Below are 25,068 nucleotides of genomic sequence, written 5' to 3' on the forward strand. Positions count from 1 at the left end.
AAAGCTACCTGTAGAAGGTTGGTGGTGTTCTCATACTACAGGCAGGCAGTTGATTTTGCTAGCTGCAGTATCAGTACACATATATTATATATATATATATATATATATATATATATATGACCATTAGCTCTCGTGGCAGATGCGTTTGTCAGTGATTCAAGCCAGTCAGGAACTATATTTAAGGGCATGGTAGCCCATTTTTATTAAAAAGGCAAATAAAAGTCCGTAACATAAAGGGTTCCCATGCAGGGGTTCATCTCCAGCAAATAAACACAATAGAAAATGCTAGCCCACCTGGCTCTCTTTAGCAGTACCTCTGCTCTTTATCCTGGTCACACAGACCACAGGATTCCTCAATGTGGATGGCTTCACTTTAGCGCCCACAGCTCCACTTTGGCCTTAGTCCTCAGGCCGATCCACTGCCTCTTGCAGTTACACATTCTGGCTGCCTCCTGCAGCCCCTCTGACCCCTGAAGACCTCCTGTCTCTCTGGGTGTGGAGCAGTCTCCAACTGGGAGCCATGAGGTCTTCCCATACCCTCATTATAAGTGCTGTGCTCACCTGAGCACACACCCTGCTGGTAATCTACAAAGTCTGGACACAGGGTTGGAGATCCCGTCCCACCCAAGACACTATGGAATCTCCAAACTACAGAGCCCCATGACCGAATACCAAAACCTGGAGAAAGCTGCCAACACAGTTTTCTCTGTTTCAAATTTACACTCTGTAGCTCTGCACTCAGCCAATATGCAGACTCTGTGTCCACTTTAACCCCATTTTCATAGTGACAGGGACTCTCACTATTACATATCCCCCCCCCCTTTGTTTCGATCCAGAGGGAGGAACACCAGCACCCGTCATGGTTGGGACATCTCTGTGCTGGCTGTCAGCCACGTAGGCCCAACCTTTTTTTCGGGTGCGCTTCCAGGTACGTCCCACCCTGGATCTTAACAGGGTCCTAAATTTCCCTATACTCAGCCTACTCCCTCTGTTCTTGGGGTTCCTGAGCTCACATTTCTTTTCTGTTGGTCCCCTGCCTTTCCTTCTACTTCCTTCCAACTCAGTTTCCTGATTCTGTAGAGAACCTCCTCCAGACACTACGCCTGATGAGTAACCACCTTTTCCCTCACTGGTACCCGTTTTCCCCATCACAATAGGTCTCTTGGGTTTACCAACTCTTTTGCCTCCATGCTTCAAGTTTCCTGGTTTCCCAAAACCTCTCTCAGCATTACTGTTCTGAGACTGTAGAGGGCCTATTTCTATGGTGTTTGTAACGGGACCCCTCCTCTTATTTCTGGTACCTGACTCAGCAGTCACTAATTGTTTACCAGGTTTACCTGTACCTTTGGACACCACATTATAATGTACCATTAACACATTACTTGGTTCATCATTGACAGACATTTTCAAACCAACATTACACCTCTCAATGTTGCACATGTCACCAATGCCTTTTTTTTTCAGCATTTGCTAGGGCAGAGTCTGCAGAGGGCACACATACCGGAGGGCCGCCATCACCCACGGGAACCTCACAGGATGTCACCTCCCCTGGGTTCACCCACTCTGCAGACAGCTGTCCTACCACTTGACCTTTAATACCACCTGGATTTCTATCCAAAACCGGAATAGGCGAGCTCTCGTCTGATCCGCTTACCAACCTTATTGCACTTTTTACCTATTTCCCTGTCTCAGGGACCATATCAGGTTTGTCACATAAACCTATTATTGGACTGGTGACCCCAGTCTCTTTAACCACCTCTGTCTGAGCCCCAGTCAGGATTTCTGCTGTTTTCTGGTCCATGCTCGGCCCTTCCATCTCACGTGGTTTGTCCACCGGTGCAGTATACGCGTCCTTCACCGACAACTGACCAGCACCACCCTGGACCATAGCCGCAAAAATGCTTCCCATCGGGCTGTTAGGAGGTGAAACCTCAGACATTTTGGACTCATTTTTAGTTTCTCCATCTCCCATATACCATTTTTTCAGGAATTAACCCAGCAGCAACTTTTAACAAGAGTAATACATTTAAGAATAAACCATTCCTGTCTTGTTCTCCTTTGTTCTGTACAGCCTGCCATTTAGTGCTCCACCTAGTGGTACTCCACAGTACCAGGCCGTCTGACTGTGGAGGAGACACCCCAATATAGATTGGCTGTACATCCCAAAGTTCAAGCATCTCCTTTAATGCTTTGGTTACAGACCAGACCCTTAATCCCAGACCCAAGTCCTTTCTGGGGACTTTCATTACATTGGGAATGCAGACAGACTCATTTGCTGAGACTTGAGAAGTTGCAATTGTCAAACAAACATCCTCCCAGCTGGAGGTAACCACAGCCTGGTGCTCACCCAGAGCGCTGCCAGGTGCTGGACTCATACCCAACTTCTCAGGCTCAGTATCAGTGAACTGCTCCAGAACATTACCAGTGACAACGTCACTTTGACACTCTATGTCAACCTCAGTTTTGTGGGTCACGGACAATGTCTCTGCTGTGCGCTTTACCCTTATTTGGTTCATCCTGCTCATGAGGGTTAACCCCTGCAGCAGCCACTGCGCCCTCAGGTACAAGCTGTTCTGCAGTCCCTCCTGCTGGCACAGGAGAAACTTTGTCCACCTTATTTTTGTGCATAAAAACCTTATCTATCAGGGAGATAAGATTTTTACCCCAACTATCCCAATCTATTGTATGTGCACTCCCTTCAGCGGTACTCCTCAGCACTGGTCCATCCGCCCAAGGAGACACATAAGAACAGACTGGCTTAGCTGCAGATTCATTACCCAAATTACAAATCATGTCAGATTGTGGTAACACAGGTTTTAACACAGCAGGTTGCAAAACCCCATATTCACCACCTTGCTCGGCTGGTGCTTCATAAACCTCCCACACCTTTGCGTTTTTCACAGGTTGTGTTAACCCACCATTTACCTGCACATTTTTAGTACTAGCAGCTTGTACTAACACATTACCATTACACGGTACAGTTCCACACTGCCCCACCAGAGTGACATCGCAGTTGTCTAGGGCAACCTCCGGCTCCAATAAATGAAGTTCCTTGGAGATGTCTAGGGACAACTGTGCTGTCTTACTACCAGTTGCTATGTGCAATGGTCCATTTTTGACTACAGCTTCTGCTCCCAACAGCAATACATTTTCCATAATCATCAACATTGACAGCATTCGTACCTCTTGCAGGCTGTCCTAGCCCACCGCCAACTTGAGACTGGCAGACATTAGACACATCACTATTTTCCTCTTGAGATGCACACACAGGTGCAGGTTTGACTTTAACCCCTGCCTCCCCACTGCACAGGGTACTGCACAGGGACAAGTCACCCTTAAGAACACATTCAGTGGCCCCACTAACTGGGGTCACTCTCACATCATCAGGGACAGTCTTGTAACCAGTCCTTTTATACCAGAAATCAGCAGTTCCAGCCATCATTTCATTAAAGACAGTCTTACCCACCGCAGTAGTTGGGGTCACCATCTTCATTTGAGTACGTTGTCTTATGAACCAATCCTCTGCTGCACTTTTACTGGCCAACTCCCCCTGGTGGCCACGGGATGAAACTACAGCAGGCATCTCCCACTGTTTAGCACCACCTGCCGACACAACAGGAAACTCCTTCTTGTTGCTAGGGGTGACTGCAAACATATTTTCACAGGAATCTGGGCCCGCAGATAAAGACTTTTTCTCAGCAATATTATCTCCAGCTGAATTCCAGAACCTAGGACAAGAAAACATGCCACGCCCCAGCTGGCCACATTCCAGGCATGGTACTGGATGACTTTTTCCCAGAGCGCTTCTCTCTTGGGGATTCCCAGCTGGCTGGAATGCACAAGCCTCTTTGTGGGGACGCTGAGCCAAATCTCCTCTGCAGCTCCTCCTGTCCGGCACCACTTTCACTCTCGTCGCCATGGGAGATCGCACTCTCCCAGCAGAACTTTGCTGGCTCTCTCCAACATGATGTATTGGCTTCTCCTGAAGCCACTTGCCACGATCCTGTTTAGACATACCCCATGGTACACAGACAGCCTGACTGGTTTCCTCTGTGTTGCTATGGGCAACCACTCTTGGTCTCAGCCTTTGATCAGCCTTTCTCTTTGTAAATAGCATGGGCTTCCCTCTGCTGGATCCTGACACATTGACATTTTTCACAATAGCTACTGTTTTAACTGCAGCAGCGTTGCCAGGGGCAACAACACCCCTCTTCCAGTTATGGACATCCAGCCGCTCTCCCCTTACACTGAGGGTTGGCTTTCTTTCCTTTGTAGCTTGGTTCAGCACTGCCAGGTGCCGCTTGCACCAGTCCACAGCCGATTCAAACACTGGTGGACTTTCCATATTCGCAGTCACTCCACTGCACTTTTGCGGCCTCCAGCAAAAAATGAAGCACTGTCACTTTAGAGCAAGTTGCTTTTCACTTCATGCAAGCTTTCCTCACCTGCACAGTGCACACACAGATTGTGCTGTCTTATGCACACAAACACAGTTCATAGCAGAAAAAAAAAATTTGGACTTTTCATTCACAGGTACACCACCTGCAACACGCAATGCCTTTTGGCTGGCTGTACTTCCACACACAGCCAATAGTTACTGACTTGAACTCACTGTGGAGCAAGGACCCGGATTTCACCGTCTGTTGCCCGCATTCGAACACCACTTGTAGTAATCGGGGACCATTAGCTCTCGTGGCAGATGCGTTTGTCAGTGATTCAAGCCAGTCAGGAACTATATTTAAGGCCATGGTAGCCCATTTTTATTAAAAAGGCAAATAAAAGTCTGTAACATAAAGGGTTCCCACGCAGGGGTTCATCTCCAGCAAATAAACACAATAGAAAATGCTAGCCCACCTGGCTCTCTTTAGCAGTACCTCTGCTCTTTATCCTGGTCACACAGACTACAGGATTCCTCAATGTGGATGGCTTGACTTTAGCACCCACAGCTCCGCTTTGGCCTTAGTCCTCAGGCCGATCCACTGCCTCTTGCAGTTACACGTTCTGGCTGCCTCCTGAAGACCTCCTGTCTCTCTGGGTGCGGAGCAGTCTCCAACTGGGAGCCATGAGGTCTTCCCATACCCTCATTATAAGTGCTGTGCTCACCTGAGCACACACCCTGCTGGTAATCTACAAAGTCTGGACACAGGGTTGAAGATCCCGTCCCACCCAAGACACTATGGAATCTCCAAACTACAGAGCCCCATGACCGAATGCCAAAACCTGGAGAAAGCTGCCAACACAGTTTTCTCCATTTCAAATTTACACTCTGTAGCTCTGCAGACTAATATGCAGACTCTGTGTCCACTTTAACCCCATTTTCATAGTGACAGGGACTCTCACTATTACAATATATATATATATATATATATATATATATATATATATATATATATATATATATATATATATCCCAGCTTAGTGCAGCTACAGGCCATTAGTATGTCTGGAAGGCCAACAAGGAGAGGCAGACAGTCACAAGCCAATAAAAGAAGGTAAGCAGGCTCTGTGTCTAGTGCTGGTCGTGGAGACAGTGCATTCTCATCAGCACGTGGCCATGGGACACGCTTGGCCTTTTTTTGGCAGTTGGCCGTGTTGAGCCGCAACATGTGGAAGACTTGGTCAGGGTGGATAACCAAGCCGTCCTCGTCCTCCTCATCCTCTCTCACCGATGCTCAGGGTACTTTGTCTGGCAAAGCAGCGGCCTCTTCCCTTGGCTCAATGTCATCAGTGACTCCTTCCCTAGCCCCACCATGTCCTCCTGAGGAGTCCCTCAAACTGTTTGACCACAGTGTTGGGTACATGCTCCAGGAGGAGGGCCCAGCATTTGGAAGGCTCTGATGATGATACTGAGCTAGATGAAGACAATAACGTGAGCACGGACAGAGGGAGTGCCCAAGAAGGACAGCAATCTGGCAGTCATGCTCCCCCTACTGCAGCATACTGCCAGGTTTGCTCCAGTGATGAGGAGGGAGGGGATGATGAGGTCACTGACTCAACGTGGGTGCCTGATAGGAGAGAGGAGGAGGAGGAGGCGGCACATCACCAACGAGGCAGGATGCCCTCCAGGGGCCAGCCTAAGGGCAGCACACTGACTGCATCACACCCCAAAGCTCCGCATGTGCAGGGCGCTGCAGTCTCTGCGCGTTATCCAAAAAGTTCTTTGGTGTGGGCCTTTTTTGAGACGAGTGCATCAGATCGCACCGCTGCTATTTGCTACATATGTCTCAAGCGTATCTCGCGTGGCCAAAACATCTCCCGCTTGGGTACCACATGCTTGACCAGACATATGTTGACCTGCCATGCAGTTCGTTGGCAAGCGTATCTAAAAGACCCACACCAAAGAACAAAGAGGACCTCTCCTTGCTCCTCATCAGCTGAGATCTCCAACCCCATTATACCTTCAGTCCTCTCTGAGACCTGCACTGAGAGGAATGAAGGTGTAGAATTAGGTGTGTCACAGCCAAGTACTTGTGGGCAATCTGCTTTTGGTACACCGACGTCAGATTGTACCAGGCAAATTTCCCTGCCCCAGCTGCTGCACCGCCGAAAGAAGTTTGCTCCCAGCCATCCATATGCCCAGCGGTTGAATGCTAGCTTGGTAAAATTGCTAGCACTTTAACTTCCTGTGCTTTGTCTTCGGAACCAGGGGTGCTCCGTAGGCGTTCAAGGGGCTATGCATGTACGCAGGCCAAAAGATGCCATGCGGTGCTTGAGCTGGTGTGCTTGGGGGACAGGAGCCACACTAGGGCAGAGGTTCTGTCAGCTCTGCAGGGGCAGGTTCAGAGGTGGTTGACGCCACACCAACTTAAGGCAAGAATGGTGGTTTGCGACAATGGCACCAACCTCCTCTCTGCCCTCCGACAGGGACAAATGACCCATGTGCACTGTTTGGCTCACGTCCTTAACTTGGTGGTGCAGCGATTCTTGGGCAGGTACCCGGGCTTACAGGATGTCCTGAGGCAGGACAGAAAAGTCTGTGTGCATTTCCGCCGGTCATATAATGCCAGTGCTCGGCTGGCGGACCTCCAAAAGGAGTTTAACCTGCTCAAGAACCACCTAATCTGTGACATGCCCACCAGGTGGAACTCAACGTTGGCCATGCTGCAGTGACTGCACACGCAGCAGAGGGCCTTCAATGAGTACCTGTGCGACTATGGCACCAGTACAGGGTCAGGGGAACTTGTTTTTTTTTCCCCACGCCAGTGGGCCATGATCAGGGATGCATGCACTGTCCTGTCACCATTTGAGGAGGCCACGAGGATGGTGAGCAGTGACAGTGCATGCATCAGTGACACTGTCCCCCTTGTCCACCTGTTGGAGCACTCGCTGCATGGAATAATGGACAGGGCACTTGAGGCAGAACAGAGGCAGGAAGAGGAGGACTTCCTTAGCTCTCAAGGCCCCCTTTATCCAGACAGTGTTCCTGCGTGCCCGTGATCACACAGGAAGAGGACAAGGAGGAGGAGGAGGATTGTGTCAGTATGGAGGTGGAGCCTAGCACTCAGCATCAGCAGCAGTCTTTAAGGGATCAGTCCCAAGAAACACATGGACTTGTACATGGCTGGGAGGAGGTGGCTGCGGACCATGTCATCCTTAGTGACCCAGAGGACTCCGAACCAAATGCCTCAGCAAACCTACGCTGCATGGCCTCCCTGATCCTGCAAAGCCTGCGTAAGGATCCTCGTATTCGTGGTATCAAGGAGAAGGACCAATACTGGCTGGCAACCCTCCTTGATCCACTTTACAAGGGTAAGGTTGCGGACCTTATCTTGCCGTCGCAGAGGGAGCAGAGAATGAAACATCTTCGGGAGGCCTTGCAGAAAGGTTTGTGCAATGCATTCCCAGAGACTGGGAGGTTACAAATTCCTGTTTCTGGATAAGCGGTGGAGAAGGTGGCCGTCTGGCCGATGCATTCAGACAGTTTTTTAGTCCGCAGCCCCAAGGTATGATCGGTTCCAGCAACCATCGCCAGCGTCTGTTTTACATGGTGCAGGAATACCTAGGGACAAGATCTGACTTGGACACCTTTCCCACCGAAAATCCTCTGGGTTACTGGGTCTTGAGGATGGATCACTGGCCAGAGCTTGCACAGTATGCAATTGAGCTACTGGCCTGTCCTGCATCCAGTGTTCTTTCGGAACGCACATTCAGTGCTGCTGGAGGCTTTGTAACCGATCACAGGGTGCGTCTGTCCACCGACTCGGTCGATCGACTGACCTTCATAAAAATTAATCAATCTTGGATCACCACCAGCTACCAAGCACCTGATGCTGATGTAACCGAATAATTTTTTTTGAAATCTCAGATCCCTTCAAAGACTGCCTATGCTGATGCTGAGTGACTATCCAGAGTAATTATCCTCTTCCTCCTCAATGATCATGCTGATAGCTTGTAAGAACATTTTTGGTTCTGGGCGTCGTCACCAGTGCCTAAGGCCCAATTTTTCAGCCCCTGTTTAACAATTTTTGGTGCAATACTTTGCAGCAGGGCTCGTTCCTGCGTTCCAACTAGAGTATCTGTGAGGGGTTGCAGTGTTGTGGCACCAGCACCAGTGCCTAAGGCCTAATTTTTCAGCCCCTGTTTAACAGGGGCATGTAATTACAGTTTTTGATGCAATACTTTGCAGCAGGGCTCGTTCCTGCGTTCCAACTAGAGTATCTGTGAGGGGTTGCAGTGTTGTGGCACCAGCACCAGTGCCTAAGGCCCAATTTTTCAGCCCCTGTTCAACAGGGGCATGTAATTACAATTCTTGATCTAATATTTCACAGCAGGGCCCGTTTCTGTGCCCACCAAGAGCAAGTGAGGACTTACAGTGTAGTGGCACCAGCACCACCACCAAAGGCCCAATTTTTCAGCCCCTGTTCATCAGGGGCATGTAATTACAATTCTTGATCTAATATTTCACAGCAGGGCCCTGTGAGGGCTTACAGTGTTGTGGCCACAACAACACCCAATGCTCAAATTTCTGCTGAGTATATAGGGCAGGCCCCTACTTTCAAACATCCAACTTACAAACGACTCCTACTTGCAAACGGAAGGAGACAACAGGAAGTGAGATGAAATCTACCCCTAGGACAGGAAATTCTCTCCTGTAAGAGTTAATATGGGAAAAACATTTCTCCTTTCCACTGATGCTTTTTCACCAATCCTTGTTTCACAAAAAAACCCAAATTTTCAAAAAACATTTGTCATTGGGACAAAAAGCGAGGTGAAATCTTCTGAAGAGGAGCACAGACAGCAAAACAAATGTCATAGGGGTGATAACCCTTCCCTATGTTTTCCAAAACGCTTAAAAAAGATTTTTTGGCTGGAGCTAAACACGTTAAAAATGTACCCGTTCAAAATTACAAACAGATTCTACTTAACAAACCTACAGTCCCTGTGTTGTTTGCACCGCCTGTATACTGCTGCTCAGATTATATAGGGCCTGGTGGCCCCACACCTTTCCTTTTTTTAATTTGTGTGCGGGGCTCCCCTTAATATCCATACAGACCCAAAGGGTCTGGTAATGGACTGGGGGGTACCCATGCCGTTTGTCTCACTGATTTTCATCCATATTGCCAGGACCCGACATTACATTAAACCCGCAAGCAGTTTTAAATGATTTTTTTTTCTTTAAAAATGACATTTTGTGCAGGGACTGTTCTAAGCACGGGAAACACGCGCCACTTTACAGGCATACTATAGACACCCCCCAGGTAAGATATTTAAAGGAATATTTCACTTTTTTTTTTTTTTACATTAAGCATCATTAAAATCACTGCTCCCGAAAAAACTGACGTTTTTAAAAGTTTTTTTTGCATTGATACATGTCCCCTGGGGCAGGACCCGGGTCCCCAAACCCTTTTTAGGACAATACCATGCAAATTAGCCTTTAAATTTAGCACTTTTGATTTCGAGCGTTCGAGTCCCATAGACGTCAATGGGGTTCTAACGTTCGTGCGAATTTTCGGTCCGTTCGCAGGTTCTGATGCGAACCGAACCGGGGGTGTTCGGCTCATCCCTAGTATCCACTGGAGCACCTGTGTGGGACACCCTAAAAAGTTGGTTCTGGTGTCCCACACTAGTGCTCCTGCGTCCAGATGTGTAAACAGCTGCTGAGTGTCCTCTCCTTACACTGAATCAAGTTTGCATTTCATTCTAGTTACAAACCCATCTAGACAACAATGTACTAAACTTCTTTTAAGACAAATATGCCTGAAAAAATGTAGTTATCCTGAATCCACCAAAAACATTGTATTAATGGGCGAATGAACAATGTTTACTATGAACGATTACTGAGCCCACGAACCTGAAAATTGCCATTTTAAATAGTACAACAGTAAAGAAAATCACATGGAGCAGCATGCAAGTAATAAGAATAATAGGAGTACACGAAAAATACTTACTATTTTGAAGAACTCTTTTGATCCTTCTGTACTGATCCTGCTCCCTCAATTTCAGGTCTGATCAGCTTTTCCTCAATTGATCCTTGGATCGTCGTACCCCAAAATTCCTGTGCAGACTTTTCACAACTTTAGTCATGATTTTGGCCTTTCTCACATTTGGGTTTGGGTAAGGTCCATGCTTCCCATCATAGTCAGCACTCTTCAAGATGTCCACCATCTCCACCATCTCTACAAAGGACATATTTGAGGCCTTAAATCTCCTCCGGGAATGGGATGTTCGTGGCTCTGGACTTTCGTCGTTGCTGCTGCTGTCTTCATGCACTTGTTCTTTCTCCGCCATGTGCTCTTCCACTGCGCCGAAAGTGAAGGGGCGGGGAAAATACTAGAAAGAAGGTCAGGGGCGGGTGGAGTTTAATGCATGCGCAGTGTATATAAAGCATAACACGCGTGCGTCGTATTCACGATCTGTGAGCGGAGGAAGGAGTAGCGGAAGCGCCTATCATTCTAACAAAGGTACAATTTAACTTGGGGCACCAGTGGCCTATACTGCTTATAGATTGAGGCCTATATTGGGACAAGATTAGGAGAGTTTAGCCTGACATTAGACTTTGTCTTGTGTTGTGTCTTGCAGATAAAATGGATCGATTCAATGATCATGATTTCCTTCCCCAATTCAATGATTTATACAGAGAGCTGCCCTGTCTGTGGCAGACAAAAATAATAAAAGTATACACTGCGCTAAATTCAAGAAGTATATGGTGCGGAGCAGCTACATACAAGGTGACAGCAACCAAAGAATCATGTGAAAGTAAAATGTAGCGCATAAATTGTGCAAAAAGTCTTCAACCAAGAAAACAACTGAAAAAACAAATATCCATGAATGGTAAACATAACAATAATAAAACTTATAAGTCTCTCAATAGAGGTGGATAAAATCAGGAAAACAAATACACATAGAATGTCCCACTGGAAATGGTAAGTGGATGCGAGACGGCAAATGTTCTAACACGGATAAATCATCAGATCATCCCCAAGCTGTATCTCACAACTGCATGTGACTTTAGTAAAGATGGTGTGTAAGAAACTCTTACCAGATACATTGGACTCCCTTGTCAGCGACAGGGAGTCACTCGAGCGGGTTGCCTCTCAGGGCCTGTAAACGGACATCACAGCTCTGCGAACCTTCTGGGTCAAACTCTGTGTGGATCTCCCGGGGCAGCCAGGTGGGTCCTCCCAAAGGATGGCCAAGGTGCGACAGTGGGATTTTTATTGCTAAAAAAAACTGGCTTTTTTAGCAATAAAAATCCCACTTTGCTCATCTATACTATGTGGAGCCTGTTCATTTTTTCTCCACATATCCACTGAGAGATCAAACCAGTCTTCACTTCAGTTTTTCACGTGACGCACGGTTCCCTCTGATTCGCACCTTGGCCATCCTTTGGGAGGACCCACCTGGCGGCCCCGGGAGAAAATGAGTGATGGCCTGGGTTCGGACTGGTCTGGCAAAAGATGCAGGCTGTTGTAAGACCATAGCCTGGGGACATATACGTTACCTGCTGCTGTTCCTGATCTCTCGGAGTCCTGGACCGGATTGTGCTCCCTATTAAATGGACTCCTCAGGCTAACAATTTTGCATGTCAAATAGTTGATGTGTGCCCTGGGGTACAAAGGCTTTGCTAATTTCAAAAGTTTATCCAGCATTGCCTTCCTCTTTATTTTGTTATGACCCCTTAATAAATGTCTATTTTTTTTACAAAAATCATTGGCTATGTGTTTTAATTAAAAAAGGACAGTTTGTTTGTGAGTAGGCAGGTACATTTCAAAAACACAATGTCAAATTAAGAAGGGACACCAACACCAACCAATCTCCTTGAGGTTAAAAAATACAAGATAATAATGGTGTTGTGGTAACTTGACACACAAAACGACAAAAATATTATGGAGATCACTAGAAAAAAATAAAAAGGAGATCTTGATAAAAAAATAATTAAAAAAAGATCACTAGAAAAATAAAATCAAAACATTATTATGGAGATCTGGAGATAAAAATAACAAATATTGTTCATGAGATCACGGGAAATAGTAAAGAAATCAGTTTTTGAGAACTCTGTGTGAATATGAGCAGCAAAACAACTTCATTATTCTAGCATTATAAAGAAGAAGAGAATGCGCTGCATTAGAAGATTATTAAATTTGCAGCACAACGAATGTGCTATCTACATTACAAACGCTAATTTTACCAGACCGTGCTAGTCCGTCTCATACTTGATTCAGAGCATGCGTGGAATTTGGTGTGCACACGCTCGGAATTTCCGACAACAGATTTTGTTGTCAGAAAATTTGAGAACCAGCTCTCAAATTTTTGTTGTCGGAAATTCCGACAAAAAATGTCCGATGGAGCCTATACTGTACACGGTTGGAATTTCCAACAACAAACTCCCATCGAGCATTTGTTGTCGGAATGTCCGATCGTGAGTATGCGGCATAAGATGCACTAGCAGATTTAGATACACTAACAAATTAGCCAAGCCAAACTCCAGCTCATACTGCAGTTACAACAACAGTTTTTTTTCTTTGGGATAAAGGTTTTATATGAATAAATAAAAGCTGACCATTGTAAGTACCCCTGTCAGTGGTAAATGGTGTGTTTCAACACTCCAACTGCCACATTTGTAGGTGAGCTTGTTCTGTTGAAAAATAACAGACTTACTGGCCAGATCACCAGGTGAAAATAAAAGAAAGAAAACCTAAAAAAAAGAAAACGAATACAGCCACCCCATCTAAGAATTAGTAAGCTGCAATATTAAAAATTTTGCTTTTGGGTTTAATACTGCTTTTTTGTAGAGAGTAAAGAGTTGTAAAGAGGTTTTTGTACTAGATGTGAAGAATCATGTGAAATCCTTTATTTTTTAATTCATCTGCATTTAAGTGGGCATTTTAATTGAATGTACTGTGGGTTCACTGGGTCATTTTTTACTTCTTTAGTTATTTTGCTGGATATATGTAAAGGGGAATTTATAGGTGTATTTTTCATATACATGTCAACCATTTTTAGAAAAATACAATTTAATCTTTACAATTCCATAAAAACATGATTGTATACAATACACAAACAGATTTTGTATGGGAATAGTATACAGTTGTTCACATGACTATGGTAGTATAAGTGATAACAAAATGTTTCTATATTTTATGCAATTATGTTTTTTAAGGAATTGTAAAGAACATTTTGACATATTTTTATATTTTGTACAGTATATAAATATGTGACATCTGCAACCCCGACATTTTATTAATGCTTTTTAAAATACAGATCAGACATATACATATATATACATATACATATACCTTCCTGTGCTGCACCGGAGGCTGTCAATATTTTAGTGTTTTATTTTAGTGGTCTAAAAAAAAGAGAAAAAAGTAGGGTTTTATCCATGTGTGCATTTAGATTATTTTTTTCCTTTTGTAGAAAATGGCAAATGAAGCTTGATTGGTTATCATGAGAAACGTTTGCTCCTGTTTCTCCAGTTTTTATTTATAAATAGCCCCTTTGCTTTTTGCATACTGTGGGGATTGCCTAGTACTCTAATAAAACTGCTGCAATAAAGTATGAGTCAAAAAAGGAATGAGCTTAAAGAGTCTGCACTTAAGCTCCCCGCAAGTTGACTTGTGTAACCAATGTAAGCGGGACTACGTTTACCATGCTGTTCTATGTCATTTAGAGCCCTTCAAGAACTTACAGACCTAAAATTTATATACAATGAGGACCTTCTACCACTGAGTGCTAGTACTTGTAATGCTGAATAAATTCATAAAAAGTAAATAAATGACTTGTTTAAAAATGAGCAGTAAAAAAAACATGTAGCATAGATCATGCAAAATCTTAATTGTTTTTTGGCCATCAGCTGTTGCAGGAGGGGATCAAATCTTTGACCTGCAAGTTGCAACCTACAAATCGAAGTTCACACTGTGAGACAATAGATCTACAGAAAACCTGTCAAATTCATTCATGAACTGATCTAAAATACAGGTAAAGCACCAAGGAAAATCAATTAATGTAAAATATGTGCATAAACGAATATCCGTTACAGCAAGAAGAAATGGTAAAAGCACAAAAAATTACATACGAATAGTGCTGTGATTATAATGAGGGGATTCCACTCTCCTTGTTGGATTTATTTTTTGTTTGTTTTATATAATGTAAAATTCAATAGCAAGGTCTAGAAAAAACAAAGGTTTATATAAGCAACCAGGACTCCTAGGTGTAGAAAAAAAGTCACTAACTATGGTCGAAAGACCTTGACATTAGATTATCCAACACATACTGTAAAGGAACCAGGGCTGATTTGGCCTATCTGGCTACACCTACAACTAGGATTTTAGTTTTGTGTGATGTGAATACATATTTCAGGAAATGAATAATAGCTGCAAAGCGTTCCCTCAGAGAGAAGATGAATGGATTCACCTTGACTGCCCTTGAAATAGTATGAGAATAAGGCAATGACTGTCTCTATAAGAAGCAGGACACAATCTTTTGTGGAAAGATTAATTAATGCACTTTTGTAAATTAACATTTTATCAGATTTTGTACATCTAAACAAGGAATAGGGGAAATAATATAAGAATACTCTATCTCTATATACTCTATGACCGCAGTCAGCAATAAAGTTCCAGATTTTGACAAAATAATGAAAGAGAACCAAAAGCAAAGATGTTGAAGTAGTTGAAAATGTTCATAATTGTGATTGATTTTACATTTCACATTTTATTTTTGACAAAAGTTAGAATCTAATTGCTCAATTTATATTTGCATCATTTTTTTCACCCGTAATATTGTATATGATTCAGTTTGTGGTTCACAAACTAAAAATTAGACATCTTCACCCTCAACTCTGATCTTCATTTTGTGGGGGGTGCAAAAATGAATTAAACATTTCCTAGGGGGAGTGGGGCTGTCATGTTCAGGGATCAGGCTTTCAGACCAGTAGCTATAGGAGTAGAGAGGGTCCCATTGACCAGCAGGATAGGTATACAAACAGGTCACCCATGTGGATGAGAGGTGTGGAGTCTAAGCACTAACCGGTATTCACCAAAGATCCTGATGATGGAGATGGGTTTTGCTGCATTTTAGTACCAGGTCACGGTCCTCAGGATTGCCCCACCAGGAGGTGAGCAAGTTGGGGTCCAGTAGCAGATATAACAGTTAGGGATCAAGCAGAAGCATAGTCAGTAAACAAGACAAAGGTTGGTGACAAGTGGTTGTAAGTTGGGATCATGCAGAAGCAGAACAAGCCAAAGGTCTGTAACAAGTGGAAGCGAAGATAAGGACAGCAGCAGGAGTGACAAGATCGAGATATTGGCTGGAGAGAGCACAATAATCTGTCCAACAGGAATTGGCATGGTCTTAATAGGAAATTCATGGGAGGAGCAAAGAGTTCAAGGTTCAAAAGAAACAAGACACAAGGCATGGTTGTCGAAGATAGTGGTTCTCAACCTCAGTCCTCAAGTACCCCCAACGGACCATGTTTTCAGGTTTTACTTTACTTTGCACAGCTGCATTAACCACATCAGCCCCAGAAGATTTGGCTGCTGAATGACTGGGCTATTTTTTGCGATTCAGCACTGCAACACTTTAAATGACAATTGCACGGTCGTTCGACGCTGCACCCAAACAAAATTGATGTCCTTTTTTTCCCACAAATAGAGATTTCTTTTGGGGGTATTTGATCGCCTCTGCGGTTTTTATTTTTTGCGCTATAAATAAAAAAAGAGCGACAATTTTGAAAAAAAACACAATATTTTGTACTTTTTGCTATAATAAATATCCCATTTTTTTTAAAAAAAAGCTAATTTTTTCTCAGCTTAGGCTGATATGTATTCTTCTACATATTTTTGGTAAAAAAAATCACAATAAACGTATATTGATTGGTTTGCGCAAAAGTTATAGCGGCTACAAAATAGGGGATAGATTTATAGCATTTCTATTGTTATTATTTTTTTTACTAGTAATGGTGGCGGTCTGGGACCATTAGCATTTATACAGCGATCAGTGCTATAAAAATGCACTGATTACTGTAAAGATGTCACTGGCAGGGAAGGGGTTAACACTAGGGGGTGATCAAGGGGTTAACTATGTTTCCTGCTATGTGTTTCTAACTGAAGGGGGAGGGGACTGACTAGAGGAACTGACAGATTGTGGTTCCTAGCTATTAGGAACACAAGATCTGTAACTCCTCACAGAGCAGAACAGGGATTTGTATGTTTACACACACACTTCCGTGTTCTGCCTCTTGTGCCCGTGATCGCTCGTGGCCGGTGGTCATCGCGACCATCGGCCACGAGCATCGGCACCCCCGCTGTGCAGCGGGCGCGTGCCTCCAGCGACGTGTGTGCGCCTGCTATCCCGATCCTAGGAGACGATGTAAAGCTATGACAGCTCGCGGGTTCGTGCCAACCCGCCGCAGTAAAATGGAGGCGGCTGGTCGGCAAGTGGTTAAATCAATATCAATGACATGGCATTGATAAGAGCTACTTTATAATGGCCCGTTGGGGGTACTTGAGGACTGAGGTTGAGAACCACTGGCCTAAGGAATCAGGCATCACAGGTGGCTCAGCAAGAAGGGATACTGCCATACACAGCAGAGGTTGCAAGTTCAGATTCAGGTCCTGACAGTACTTTCCTCCTTCCAGGGCATCCCTGGATATCTTAGGGTTTGTTAGGTTTGTAAAGCAACGTCTGGTGGAATTCTCGTGGAATCTAGGGGCGTGAACATTCTCCTCAGGTTCCCAAGAATTTTCACTTGGCCCATATCATTCTTATTGAATTAGATATGTAATTCGTTTCTACATTTCTCAGCCACAAATAATTCTTCACCCTGTATCTCAATGGGTGGAAGAGGTGGCAGAATTCAGAAAAAGGATTTTCATGAAATGTGAAAAACAGGGTGAATTTTCAAACTGTGAGGAAGTTTTAAGCGAACCATTATCAGGTTGATTTGAGCAAAGATATGAAAAGGTCCCACAAACTTTCTACCTAGCTAATCAATTGGAACATGAATATTCAAATTTTTGGTAGATAGCCAAACTTTGCCACCAACCTGAAAAGTAGGGAGTGACCTGCAATGTCTGTCAGTGGCCTTCTTGTAATATTCCTGAGCCTCTTTCAAAGTATCAACCAATTTCTCCTGAATCTCCTGAATTATAGTTAATCTGTTGGTAACAGCAGAAATATGAGTTGAGATAGGGGAGATCAGGAAAAAAAACTGGATGATACCCAGTATCATATAAGTAAAAAGGACTTTGAGATGTGGAGCTATGTTTAGAATTGTTATAAGCAAATTATGCCGTAGGAAGATAGTCCACCCAGTCATCTTGAAGATAACAAAACATTGAAGGTACTGTTCTAAAGTTTGATTGGTCCTCTCAGTCTGACCATTAGATTGAGGATGAAAAGCAGAAGACAGATTATTTGATACACTTAAAGCTGAACAAAAGCTTTTCCAAAATTTTGAAGTAAACTGTACTCCTTTGTCAGACACCACATCATCCGGAATTCCATGTAACTTAAAGACTTCTCAAACTAGCAACTCCACAGTTTGTTCAGAAGAGAGTATCCTCTTAACAGGTATAAAGTGGGCCTTCCTAATCTGATTTAGTGTCTATGTCAAGCATTAAATACTTATGCAATAAATTTGATATGCTTAAGGTAGTGGTCATCAACCCTGTCCTCAGGGCCCACTAACAGGCCAGGTTTTATGTATTACCTTGGGGAGATGCAGACTAGAATACTGCAACCACTGAGCAGCAAATGATATCACCTGTGATATATTTCAGTTATCTTGCAAACCTGGCCTGTTAGTGACCCTGAGGACAGGGTGGCCCTGAGGACAGGGTTGTTGACCACTGGCTTAAGGGCCATATGCCAGAAGTATAAGCTTAACATCTTAACATCCGATGCCACGAAGGAAGGTTATATGGAGAGATGGGAAACTGACTTATAAGAATCTTTGTAAATAGATGAATGGCATTTGTTAGCCTAAAATGCTTCTAGGTCACTCATTAACACTTTGATCACAAATTATAAGATGCTCTTGAGGTGGTATATGGTTCCTGTCAGACTGGCTTCTTATGTCCTGGGGGCTTCTTCACTTTTCTTTCCCAGCTGTGACCAGGAGAGGACGGCATTTCACATCTGGTGGCAATGCCCCAAGGTCAAGCGTTTCTGGATTCGTGTATATAATTTCGTCTACTCTCTCACCCAGGTTAACTTGCAAACATCCCGAAACAAGCGCAAACATCCACCCTGTCCCACAGGGCACCCCCCTCCCCCAAAGCACCCACCCTCATATTGAGGGCATGCGGCCTGGTATGGCTCAGAAGGGGGGCGCTCGCTCATCCCCACCCTCTTTCCTCACCGGCCGGGCTGCGTGCTCAGATAAGGGTCTGGTATAGATTTGGGGAGACCCCCACGCCGTGTACACAAGGGCATCGGACTTTTGTACAAACTACAGTACGTGGCCGCAAGAATGTTTCCAGCGTGATCCCATTGCGCTGGTTCTCGGCGACAGGGTACTGTACATCTCACACTGGCTGCAATAGGAAAAACACATTTTCCTATTGCGGCGAGCGCGAGAGGGAATTCCCCTCCAGGGGCATACCAGGCCCTTAAGTCTGGTATGGATTTTAAGGAGAGACCCCCGCAGTCGGAATAAGACCCCCAGAGCTGCCTAATAAATTACTTTAAAAACCTGTGTACTGTTTTTTATTAACACTTTTTTCCCTAGGTGAATGGGTAGGGGTATGATGTACCCCATACTCGTTCACAAAGGGTGGGGGGCTGGGATCTTGGGGCCCCCTTATTAAAGGTGGCTCCCGGATTCCGATAAGCCCCTCGCCTGCAGACCCCGACAACCAACGGCCAGGGTTGTCGGGAAGAGGCCCTTGTCCTCATCAACATGGGAACAAGGTGCTTTGGGGTGGGGGGCAGCAGGGCGCCCCCCTCCCCCAAAGCACCCACCCCCCATGTTGAGGGCATGCGGCCTGGTACGGCTCAGAGGGGGGGAGCTCGCTCGTCCCCAAGCCCTTTCCTGACCGGTCGGGCTGCTTTCTCGGATAAGGGTCTGGTATGGACTTTGGGGGGACCCCCACGCCATTTTTTCAGGGGAGGGGATTCCCCTTAAAAGCCATACCAGATCTAAGGGCCTGATATGCCCCTAGAGGGGAACCCATGCCGGTTTTTTATTTAAAATTTAGCGTGGAGTTCCCCCTCAAGATTCATACCAAACACAGTGCCTGGCATTGGCGGGGATCCAAGTGGGATGGATGCAATACAAACTTATGGCCCACGCCCTTTGTACAAAAACCCAAGGGAAATTTGTACGAAGTCCTATCGTGTGTATGGGACTTTAGAAACATCAAAATGCCCAGTAAGTTTAGAGTCATGCACCAACCTGAGGGCTTCAGTCTGAACTGATTCAGGTACATACATACAATGTGCTTGAGTACAAAAGCCTTTCTTGTGCTCAAAGTTAATGTTCTTAGGAGGATGATCGAGAAGTGGCTCATTCTCATACCTCTCTTTGAGGAGACTCAATAATGTCTTGTGGCCCCTATGAAGTTCTACTGGGACAGTATTGTAGATTGAGAATTGCCTTCCTGAAGAGGCTCAGACAACATCCTCGATAAGGCATCAGCTTTACCATTCCTTGACCCAGGTGAATAAGGGATAATAAAATTAAACCTGCAAAAGAATAGGGACCAAAATGTTATCCGAGAAGACAATCCCTTGACAGAACAAATGAATTTCCAAATTTCTATGGTGAGTAAGAACAGGTACAGGATGATTGGCCTCTTCCAGCAGACGCATCCATCCTTAAAGCGATATTAAAGGCTTGTTGTTTTTTTTTTGTTTTTTGTTTTTTAAATAAACATGTCATTCTTACCTGCTCTGTGCAGTGATTTTGCACAGAGCAGCCCAGACCCTCCACTTCTCATGTCCCACGCCGACGCTCCTCCCTCCTGCTGGGTGCCCCCAGAGCAAACAGTTTGCTGTTGGAGTTTCCAAGCATGCTGACTCCTGAGCATGTGTGTCCATTCACACACAGAGCTGTGGCTAGGCCCCAACCCCCTCTCTCTCCTAATTGGCTCATTGGCTGTGATTGACAGCAGTGGGAGCCAATGTTGGTGCAGAAATGAAAACAGTCTTTAGCTTACTAAAATCAGCCTGTGCCTCAGGTGACACCACAAAGGGCATCCCTTTCTTGTCAGCTGTGTAATTGGTGCTATCACCTTAGAAAAGTTTGTTATGAATTTTCTGTAGAAGTTAGCAAATCCAACAAACCATTGTATTTCCTTAACATTTCTAGGAGCAGGCCAATCAACCGCTGCTTTGAACTTCTCGGGATCCATGCTCACTCCTTCTGGAAAAATAATATATCCTAAGAATGGGATCTGGGTTTGTTAAAAACTCAGATTTCTCCAGTTTGATGTAAAGTCAATTCTTATTCAATCTTTCAGTGCAACCATGCTTGTGATGCTCCTCCAGGTTATCAGAAAAGATGAGAATATCATCCAGATAAGCAATCACAAACTGATCCAACAGATCCCAAAAACATAATTGATGAGGTGTTGAAAAGTTGTGGGAGTGTTCCAAAGGCCAACACACATAACCAAGGACTCAAAATGCCCACATCTGGTTCTAAAGGTGGTTTTCCATTTGTTTCCTTGACAGATGTGGACAAGTTTATATGCCCCTTATAAGTCTAGTTTTGTAAAGATTTTGGCAGAACTGAGTCTTTCCTACATTTCAGAGGCTGAGGAAAGTGAGTAACAGTTTTTAATAGTGATTTTATTCAAAGAGCTGTAATCGATGCACAGACGCAAGGTGAGATCCTTTTTTTAACAAAAAACAGGGCTGCCCCTGCAGGGGCGTTGATTGTGTAATAAAGCCCTTCTCTAAATTCTCATCAATTCTCTCCCTGAGCAACTTTAATTCAAGTTCTGACAAATTGAAAAGGCAACCAAAAGGAATGTCTGCCCCCGGAATCAGTTCAATGGGACAATCACACGGGCAATGAGGAGGTAACTGATCAGCATTCTTTTAATTACAGACATCCCAGAGCTCATGGTATTGAGGAGACAGGCTGCCAAATGACTGGGCAGCTGCCAAATCAACTTGTGATTCCTTAATTGGCAGAGAAGTTTTCAACAAGATTCTCTATAATGTTCCTCATAATGGGGGGACATAAAACGTATAGCAGAGGCGGAATAACCAGGGTCGCAACAGTGGCACTTGCGACTGGGCACTGGCAAATCCCGCCACTGTAAGGGGGCCCCAAGACCGCACAAAATACTTATGGTCTGGCACCTGGCGTAGTAGCTGCTGGTTCTCTCACCTCCAACACTTGGCTCCAGTGACTGGCTCGCAGCTTCTGTTCCCACACACTGCAATTACACTGTACAGCATCTCTCCCCCCTTCCTCCCCCTCCTGCCCACCTCACACTAACACATGGACTAAAGTCCCCTTCCCCTTTTCCTCGGTTCAGATGTCACAGACAGGAGAAAGAGAGGGAGGAGAATGGACACAGCATCAACAGAACGTGACATGTTGATCTGAGGTTTGTACTGAATCTTTATGCTTGGCACTGGCAGGGGAAGGGGACTCAGAGAAGGGGCAAGTTGTCAAAGAAGAATACTTGCAGTGATTTGGGGGGATGCTTTATGCATTGGGGGGCACTTTGGGGTGGGAAGAAAACTTGTGATGGGGTGGTCAGATTTTTTAATTAAAATTTTTTCTCCCCTCCCAAAGTGCCCCCTAGTACATAAAGCATCCACTTATCCCCCCAAATCACTGAAAGTATTCTTCTTTGATAACTTGCCCCCTTCCCCCCTTCTTAAAAGACAAACTGGCTGCTATTGAGGGGACAATCATGGTGTCTGGGATCCTGGGCACCTTGCTAGAGATTCAGGGCAATTGCTCCAGGTACCTATGCTAGTGCCCCCCTGTCAGGCAAGTTAGTGCCTGAACTTTTTTTTGACACTGAGCCCCAAGACTCTGGGCCAGTTCACACCAATGCTCTGTGCATTCCTTTGCAATTCACATGCCTTCCAGGTGCTGTACGATTTCAGCCCTTTCATTTCAATGGGATGAAACCGTGTCGGTCTGCACTGAGCATGTGCATGCGCTGCTTTACAAAATGCACAGCAACTGGATCGCATGGTACTGTTGATCAAACATTCTGGTGCAGGCAAACACTGCATTTGTGACCTGCATTTGAGTAGTCATTAACCCCTTGCCACACAAGAGTGCGGCCTCTCGGCGCCTGGGCCTTGGCACAGAGAGGCCGCATATTTGCATGAATTGTGATCAGTAGCAATGTGCACGCCTTGAGCGCCCGCTTCACAGTTACCAGCATCTAACTTTAAGCTCCCGATCACCAGAGTTTTCGGATCACATGACTGCCAGGAGGCACAGTGTGAAGAGGTTAAGTTGACACCCATTACAGATTGCTATGGCAGCGCATTTTGAATGCAGTGTGGGAAATGCACACAAAACGCAGGTTTCCCTCACAGCATTCTGGTATAAACAGACCCTTAATCCGGATACACAGGATTTCATTTGTATCTCAGGAAGGTCCCACCAAAACCAGGACAGTTGGGAAGTATGGATTTGTATTAGAAGGGGAAATGATTTGTGTTTTGGGGGGGTTTGTAATAAGAAAGAGGATTTGGGTAGTAGGATGTGTGACAGAACTGGGGAGAGTACTCATGCTGGCATAGGGGAAAGAGGATTCATGCTGGGGAGGATGGGGGGCGGATTTGACCCAGGATGAGGGGGGGTTCTGCTGAAAGGGAGGACCTGGAGGAGAGGATCTGTGCTAGAGGTGGGGAGACAATTTTTGCTGAGAGGGGGATTGGGTGGGGATGGATTTGTCCTGGGGGGATTTGAAGAGACGTCCTTCACATTGCACCCCATCACAAACACAGGCATAATGTGAAGGAGGTCCCCGCATGGCTGTGGACAGTAGGGGTGGTGGTGTTGCATTGTGGAGGGGAGATGGATGGCAGGTGGACGGTGGAGTGGAAGAGCATCAAGAATCGAAATGCACCTTCGCCTGTGTAGACAAACATTCTTGCACCGGCTCTTCTGTTACTGATAACCGCCTCCTGACTTGGCCCCAATGCTTCCAGTCTGACATTCCAACCTCCATTAGTGTCCCCAATGTGAGCCACTTGCTGTCAGAGCTCTCCTCCTGCACCACTGCAACTCATATTCCTGGGGTCAGCAGCAGATATGTTGGTTCTCCTGCCATGGGTGATCTGCTCAGTGTCCACTCACTGAGCCTGTCAGTAACATCCTGTTTAAAAGCCTTTCAGATGCTGGGAGGGCAGGTCTTACATGCTGGTAAAATCGATCACATTTATGGCAGTACCTAAATGCAGGTGGAACACAGTGGCATAACTACCAGGGTCACAAAGGTTGCACTTGGGACTTGGCCCTGTTGTTCTACCACCATATTGGTGTAAGGCAGTGGCATTCAGTCTTATTCTCCAACGCAATTTCTCAATGCACTTGAGTTACAGCACAGCTAATGTGTGTTGCTGTGTATTGTTCTGCTGACAATGCTGAATGCACTTTTTTTGGTGCATTAGGCAGTCTATTAAAATGAATGGCAAGAGGGAGGAAATCGCCCATCTCTAGTGACGCCCGTGATGTCGGCTCTACCTTTGTCCTCCCAGGATTCTCGAATAGCTCCAAGAAGTGGCCACGCCCATCGCTAGTGACGCCCGTAACATCTGCTCTACCTCCGCGCCGACACAGAATTCTTGGACTAGCTCCAGGAAGTGTTGCCGTCCACCTAAACTACTGAGGGCTCCATCCGGTCTTCCTGACAAGAAACAGTGGCCACCCGGACTTATCAATTGTGGCTATTAAAGTTTCATATTGCTACTCTTAGATGGTGCTGCCTTTCTTTGTGTCATTAAAATGAATGGGCTACCATAACACAACACATATTAACCTGCACACATTAATGCAGCATGACAGTGTGAACTCATCTTTAATCTTGACACTTTCTGCAATCTGTACACTTTATACTAAACTTTGAAAAGTTAGGAGGCTTTCCAAACAGTGGGCATCTATATATACAGAAATAAGCTGGTTCATAGATTAGTTATTCATTGTAAATTCTTCAAGCATAATTAGGGAAACTCATACAAAGTATAGAGATTTTCCATTGGTGACCTCTCTTTTACTAGTTCCCTGGCTGTCATGTGACTCAGAACAAATATATAGATCAGGAGATCTGACTTCACTGTAAAGCCTCGTACACACGGTCTGACTTTCCGATGGGAAATGTCCGATTACAGGCTGTTGGCAGTAAATTCCGACTGTGTGTATGCTCCATCGGACAATTGTTGTCGGATTTTCCACGAACAAATGTTTGCTGCCGGGTTTTAAAATTTTACGTGTACAAATGCGTGTTGTCTGATTTTCTGAGCGTGTCTACACAAATCCGTCAGACAAAAGTCCAAAGTACAAACACGCATGCTCGGAAACAAGGACCAGCCAAAAGCGGTCTTATAAACTAGCGTTCGTAATGGAGATTTAACATTTGTGACGTGGCAAAATGTGAAATCTCGAAATGCAGCACACATTCTCTTCTTCTTTAATGGGATAAT

This window comes from Aquarana catesbeiana, linkage group LG11 (assembly GCF_042186555.1).
Source record: "Aquarana catesbeiana isolate 2022-GZ linkage group LG11, ASM4218655v1, whole genome shotgun sequence".
In the NCBI taxonomy this organism is placed as follows: Eukaryota; Metazoa; Chordata; class Amphibia; order Anura; family Ranidae; genus Aquarana; species Aquarana catesbeiana.